Source organism: Canis aureus, chromosome 10, assembly GCF_053574225.1.
Source record: "Canis aureus isolate CA01 chromosome 10, VMU_Caureus_v.1.0, whole genome shotgun sequence".
In the NCBI taxonomy this organism is placed as follows: domain Eukaryota; kingdom Metazoa; phylum Chordata; class Mammalia; order Carnivora; family Canidae; genus Canis; species Canis aureus.
In genome coordinates, this window is record NC_135620.1 from 23,531,646 (window position 1) to 23,538,916 (window position 7,271).

The 7,271-nt window shown below is 51.5% G+C and overlaps 1 long non-coding RNA gene across 1 annotated transcript in view; it reads right to left on the reverse strand.

The window, feature by feature from the left end:
• The window catches only part of LOC144321613 (uncharacterized), a 65,182-nt gene extending 61,489 nt beyond the window's left edge, over positions 1-3,693 (reverse strand). Inside the window, exon 1 of the long non-coding RNA XR_013387215.1 lies at positions 3,607-3,693. This is a non-coding gene — a long non-coding RNA (uncharacterized LOC144321613). The remainder of the gene's footprint in view (positions 1-3,606) is intronic.
• Positions 3,694-7,271: the final 3,578 nt, after the last annotated feature.

Below are 7,271 nucleotides of genomic sequence, written 5' to 3' on the forward strand. Positions count from 1 at the left end.
CTGGCTGGAGGCCCCAAATTCAGACTGGGATGCTTGCTCCAGCGAGCACGACCCACAGGGTCAGCCTTTCTGCAACCTGCTCCAGACCCTAATGTTGGTGTCAGTGTCATTACCACACTCCTGTCCAGCGGGGCTGTGGTCTTCTCTCGAGATCCTTCCCCTCCCACCACCCACTGCACCACAGCCCACCCTCTCCCCAACATCTAGTCCAACTGCAGTGGCGAAATATCAAACACTTGCTAAATGCAGTGAAAGTCCAGACTAGGAACCTCAGCTCTACTGCTTGCCAACAACATCTAAAAGATGATCTGAAGCTTTTCACTTCCCTGCAAAACATAAAACTGGTGAGAATCTTCATGCAATAATGCCCAGCAACCCAGGGTAGGGCATGAGCCCTCCAAGGGGCTCTAACAGGGGCATCTCTACCCTCACACAGAGTGGCCTGGGGGCTGGATAGGCAGGTAGCAGCTCTACCTCCACTCCAAAACCACCAGGAAGGAAGGATCTGGCCTTTTGCTGTCAATGTGAATCGAGGAAATGCTGGCAGATAAAATTAGTGCTGCCCACCCATCCCAAGCTGTCATAGGAGCTATTCTGAGGTGCTTGCTGCTAGGTTCATCTTCACATCCTTTGCTCTGACTTTTTCCAGTGCTTTGAGAAGTCACCAGCAAGGCAGGCCCTGGTGGTTATTCTGTATCCTGAATCTCTGAGGCCCAATAGGGACCTGGGAGAGATGGGGATGGGGGGATACTTTGCAGAGTTCAGGGTACATTGGGGGCACAAAATTTGAAATACCAGCCTACGCCTGGCAAACCACTGAATGGCACATACGCTCTCAGTTACCAACATTTTAAGATTTTAAAACTAAAGAAGAAACAGGCAAAGCCAAGCTAAGAGACCTGACAATATAACCCAACAAATCCCTAAGCCAGGACCTGAGCTTTCCAATACTTGTTAGCTGCCACGCTAACAGAACCATGTGGGCCAACCGCTTGGCCCTGGCTCCCCCTTTGGGGCACTAAAGGGCATAGTGCCTGGCCCAGCTGCACGCATGGCTCAAGGGCCTGGCTCTCCCAGGGGCCAGTGAACCTGCTACCAGTGTCTCAGGGGCTTCCAGACACCAAGCCAAGGGACTATCTCGTCATACCCCACAGAGCTTCACAATCTCCACATCTGAGAAAGTGCCCAGAAGTCCTCCGAACCCCAGCCAGGAAGCAAGCCCACTCCTGGCTACAAATCTGAGACCCGTCATCACAGCCAATGATCCCCCGATGAGGGTTCTCACAGGAGAGACAGTTTGAGGTCCCTGAAGGCCCCCCTATATCACCTTTTGGTTGAGTCCTCCTCGCTGGGAGATACCTACCATTTGTTCCCAAACTATTTTGTCTCCTAATTAGTCCCAAGGATCTAAGTATAAGGATCACTGTCACCCCCCACCCCACCAGCCTGAGACAACCCCATCACCAGGCAGACTCTGAGGCCAGCAGCCCCTCACTGTCCCTTCACAGTTCTTTGAGCAGCATGGGTCTGGGCACATCCCCACCTTAGAACATTTCTCTCAAGGTAGCAGATCAGCCCATGACAGACTTTATGCCCCATGCTTCTCTGCTGGAGGAAGAAAGTATCAGCAAGACAACCTCGACTCATCCTTCAGAGCTCAGTCTAGGTACCACTTCCTCCAGGGAGCCTTCCCTGACCTGGTCAGGTACCTCTCCTCAGAGCTCAACCTATACCCCATATTTCCCCCATCCTAGGATTTACTACCCCACTGTATGGCCAATGACTGGTCCAGTTGGTACTCCACTAAGTGTGACCCACAGAATGAGTGTGCTTTTTAACAAACCCAGCCAAGCACATGGCCTGGGGCACTCACATGCACAAATACTCAAACTCTGTAAACATAACCTCCTGAGTCATTACCACAAAGATCCTGCTGAGAGATTCTTTGAAGTTCAGAGAAATGCTAGGCCCAGCTCCCTTGATGGGGGCCAAGAGGCAGAGACAGACCCCCTGCTGGTGCCATCTCCTTACCCTCCCTGCCCCAACCCTAAGAAACACACCGCTTAGGAGGAAAACAAGCCAACAAAGACAGCAGCTGCCTCCCTCGACAGCCAGACCTCCAGAGAGTTTAAATGGAATTAAAATAATCTCACTTTGTTGCCCTAACCGCAGATAGACAGTCAGGAGAGAACAGCCCACTAACTGCCTCTTTGAAGAGGCAAAGACTCTTGTACCCAAAAGCTATTTGTCCTCCATAAATGGGATTTCAGAAACAGAGCTGAAAGAGGAGACGAAGGCCTCAAGAGCCTAAGCTTGTATTATACATTAGACAGATATTTAAAAATAAATAGTGATTAAAAGGAGAGCCACAAATGACAGCAGAGAGCTCCAGACCCTCCAAGGCCTTCATGCAAATGCCTTGCTGTGCCCTCTGCATTGGGAATCTGGGCCAAACTGTAATCGTTTCTCTGATTTTTAAAAAAACTGTTGCCACCCAGCTGCTTTGAGGAGCTAGGCTCAGTTCCAGGGGTATGACTGCATCCAAGGAGGGGAGGCCTCTACGCAGGTGCCCCCCAGCCAACCCTCAGTGGCACCCTCTCCTGAAGGCCCGTGCACATGCTCATGACTCTCAGCCTCAGCATCCAGCTGAGGGGTTCCCCTTCTGCCATCCTCCCACTAAGGCTAAGGTGGTGCTCCCTTCCACAACACTCATCCCAACCTGTGCGGAAGCCTGTCTCCCCACCATGCTGTGACCTCCAGCAGGTCAGGAGCCCTGCCCAGTGCTGGGTAAGCTGTCAGTAAGCCTTACTGATGGGCTGTCAGCCTGAGAAACATGCTCTAAGAGGTAAGCCAAGGAGGCCAGAGCCCAAGCCAATAGACATCTGCCTTAGTCAGCCAACATCTGGTTTGTTAGTCACTGTTGCTAATATTACTATTGTCAATGTCCTCGTCGTTGGCATTAGCATCAGTGAGGCCTGGAACTCCAGCCCTTAGCTAAAGCTCAATCTCCAAGAATACCCCCTACTGCCCATCACCCCCATCTTCCCCCGCAATCCAAAAAAGAATACACTCAGCTTTTCCTTGATGCTCTGTTTCAGAGAAAATGAACTTAGGTCCTTTGTTCCTTAACTGAGGTCCATACTTTACTCAGATTTTATTAGTTTTCATCTGATGTCCTTCTCCCGTTCCAGAATCACAACCCAGATATCTCATGACATTTAGCCACTTCCTTAGTCTCTCAGCTAAGAGTTTCTTTGGATTTCCTGGTTGTTGGCAGCCTTCACAGGTTTGAGGGGTATTAGTCAGGGATTTTGTAGGATGCCTCACTACAGGAACATATCCGAAGTTCTTCTCATGATCAGACAGAAGCGGTGGGTTTGAGGGAGGTAAAGGGTGCTTCTCACAGGCAGGGTACACACCGTCAACATGCTTCATCGCCAGTGATGGTGACCTTGGTCACCTGGCTAAGATGGTGTTTGTCAGGTTTCTCTTGATCTTTCCAGTGAAATCCTCCCTGGTCCCCTAAAAGACCAAGTCAAAAAATCTCCTAGAAGCCTCCCCAGATTACATAGACACACACCGAGTTCCACTCAGTACTTAGCATACCTCTAAGTATTTCCAGTGTCCATGAACCTGCCTCCTCTTTTTCAATGAAGGCTCTGTGGGGCTGTGACCTGAGGCCCAGCAGCATCTAGTCGAGAATAAAAAGAAAAAGAAATGACCACTTATTTAGCATTTACTGAGTACCAACTCCATACTCAGAAACAAGTACCACAAGTAACCAGCAGAGCTGCGATCCTGCCGTCGGCTCTGCAATCTATCCCTTGGTTCCTCTGCTATACTCCCTTCGTGTGAGTCTTCAAAGGCTGTAAGTGTGTCCTCCACACCTGGTCAAGGACAAGCTGCTGCAGCGAAGACAGAGACATTAGGTGCACCAGTGGAGGCCTGAGGTCTTCAGCAATAGCACCAAAGGTGTGCCCCTGGCCCGCCTGACCTCCACCCAACTCTGTCCCACTCCAGAGCAAGTGTGAGCCTCGCCACCAGCCAGCCCCTATCCCCACGAGGCGTCTGTAACCACTAAGTCTTCCGTTTCTGATGTCCAGAGATGGGGAAGCACAGCTGTGCGCCCAACATGCTGCATCAGCGAGAAGCCAAATGATATATGTGGAGCTGGAACATCTCCCGTAAATTTTGTTTTATTAAATTTTAAACTTTAATAAAACAATGACACATCTCAAGTGCCAGCCCTGGGCTCCCCCATCCCCACCACCCTGCCATGCTTGGGCTCACCCTCTCTCTGGCAGGGTCTTTAGAGCATCAGACGTTTTCTTGGGGTGTTGACACCTGACACTCGGGGCCGTGGGCAGGGGTAGCAGAGCACAGGGATGGGTTGGCAGGGGGTGGCTTTACAGTTCCAGGCTGGGCCCAGGCTGAGCACTATCCGGGCAAGGATAAGGAATCAGGAGGCTCCTTGTCCTGCAAGACAGGAGAGGAGCCAGCAGTGTCAGCTGTGGCTGGGGGGTGAGGCTCTAATCCCTCAGCACAGAGTTAACAATGGCATTAAGGACTAGGACCCCCCAGTTCTCAAGCTAAGGCCCAGACAAGACAGGGCACTAGGGACATATATAGGTGACTTATCACTGGCCATGCCTTCCATAGCAATGCTCAGGAATGGGCACCCATTCCCCAAGCTACTGCCAAAGCACCTCTCTCTGCTCCTTCCCTCACCCCACTACCAGCCCCAGACCCAGTAGCCAGTCTATCAAATGAGCTATATCTTGGAGCTACCCCTAATAAAGGCACTCACAAACTCACAAACCTCCCAAGGGTCTCCTCTTCCTCGGTCCGATGACCAAACTTGCTAGAATAGCACTCAAGGTTCCCCATTATCCTCTCAGGGGACTCCTCTGATGCCCCAGCTTTATCTCTGCCCTTCACTCCCCCTGGCTCCAGCCCTGAATCTCTCCCCACTCCTGCTCCCCTTACCACCTCCAAGTCTTCTCCCTTGCTAGTCCCCAACCTGGAACACTTTCAGAATGTCTCCCTGTCAAATCCTATAGAACCCAGAAGTGCTTCCTCAGCCTTCAAGCCTTCCCTGACTCAAAGTTCCTGCCCACCCTGAAGCACCTCTCCTAAGGCCCTCCTTACCCTCTGCTAGCAGCCTAGGTAGTCATGGACATCTTCTTTGCTAACCAGCCCACTCCTGGCCATTAGGGACAGTCTCTTCATGTGTGCAACCCCACAGCAAATCTCATGGTGCCTCGGTGGTAAAAGGCACCAGGGACATGTGACAGGGGTAGGGAGACAGGTCACAGGGAGCCAAGGTCAGGTTCCATGAGCAGAGCCTAAGAGCCACCTTCTGTAATCAGACAGAGACAGGACCCCAGAGCAATCCCCGCCTTGTCTCCCTCAGCCACACCAGAATAGCAGACTGTTCCTCCTACGCCCCTTCTCCCCATCTTCCTTCACATCCAAACAAGTCAGTGAACAAAGTAATCAAAGACCCCAAACCCACTTGGTCAAGACACTCTCCAAGCTTCCCTTCTCCTAGCCTGGCCACCTCCACTTGAGCTCTGGTCTGGGGAGATGTCACACAAGTCCCCACACCAGCTCATTGCAGCCGAAGGAGAGAGCAGAGGGGTCCCCCACTCAGGGCAGGAACCGCGGCCTCCCAGGTCCTGGGAGCACTGGCCTCGCGAAGCTGGCACCCTACTCCCCAGACCCACTGCTCGCCACTCACTGGATTGCATGGCTTCTGAAATCAGACTTGCGCAGAACTGCTGTAGGAAGAACACCCCAAAGCAAACGGGGGACCCGAGTGCAGGCTGAGCTGCCCGTGTCAGAAGCCCACCAAGTCTCCTAGCACCCCGCCCCTCACGTCCCAGCCCCTCAGCCACTACTGGTACTGCAACCTTTGGAAAGGTCAAACCCCAAGCCTCTGTCAAGGATGAGCTCCAGCCATCATCACTTTTTTTTCCAACCCAGAAATCTTATCAGGAGGATGGGAGGGAAGAGAGGGAGAGATCTGCTGTCTCAGAACTAATCCCTCGTCCCTCCAGCCAGCGGGCCCTCCATCAACCTGCTAAAGCTTTCCCTGTGGAGCAGCCTCCAGGTCCCAGGCAAACAAAGCAGCCCGTGCATTCTCCTTGAAGGACTCGGGCATTCTAGGATTTGGCATCAGATCTCAAGGGACCCCAGGAATGTTAGCCTTTGCAGCCTCAGCTTCGGCCCACTCCACCCCCACCCGCCCCAACCAAGCCCAGCAGTGTTCTTCGATTCCCCCGTGCCCTTCAAGGAGAAATGTTTCCTTCAAATGAAAAAAGGTTTCTCTAGTGTTTTCTGCACCGAAGGGTGAAGATGCTTTGCACGGAGGAGACAAGGGGGGCAAATGGTTCAATTAGGTTGAAGACAAAAACCCACAAAACCCCTTTCATAATTGGAAGTAATGAACTAAAAAAAAAAAAAAATTTTTTTTAAGTAATGAATAAAAAAAAAAAAAAAAAACCAGCACAGCCCCTTCGGCATCTGATGAGATGTCACTGAAACTCGTTTGAGTGCTGTCTCTCGGGGCTCCTTCCACAGGGCATTGTGAGGAGTCAAGGCCCAAGCGAGGGAGAGGCTAATAGTCCTGACTCCCTCCTGATCAGCCTCACCTGGAAGAGGATTCCGGGCTCAGATGCCTTCCTGACCACCAAGGCCCTCCCCAGGATCAGCAGAGACCCAATCAGGGCTGGTCTCCATGCCCTCCTCCGTGCACACACACGCACACACATGCACACGCACACACATGCTCATGCCAGGCTTGGGAGTTCACTGCACTGGCCACAGAGCCCCTCCCTGCCAGAACTTTCTCTGAGCCAGTCAGGGTCTTTTGATCCACTAACAGGAGGTCAATGGCCCTATCCCAGCCTTAGAATGCCCTGTCAGGCCCTTGACATCCTGGGCACTTAGAAAAAATTCACAAACTCACTCCTTCAATCCTGACCTGCTTCCCCTTCTAAGCACCCATGGAGCCATCACCCAGCACAACCAAAAAGAACCTTCCAGCATCTTCTGCCCCAGTCAACTAACTGTTCCTCCCGACTCCTCTTGTCTTCTTTTCATTGTTTTTCTTACAAGAGTAATGGATGCTCATTATGGAAAATTCAGAAAATATAGATAAGCAATAAGAAGAAAATGAAAATATCTCATAACATCACCACTCAGAAATTACATTAACATTTTGGTTTATGGCCTTCCACACATTTTTCTGTGCATATAAAGAGAGGCTT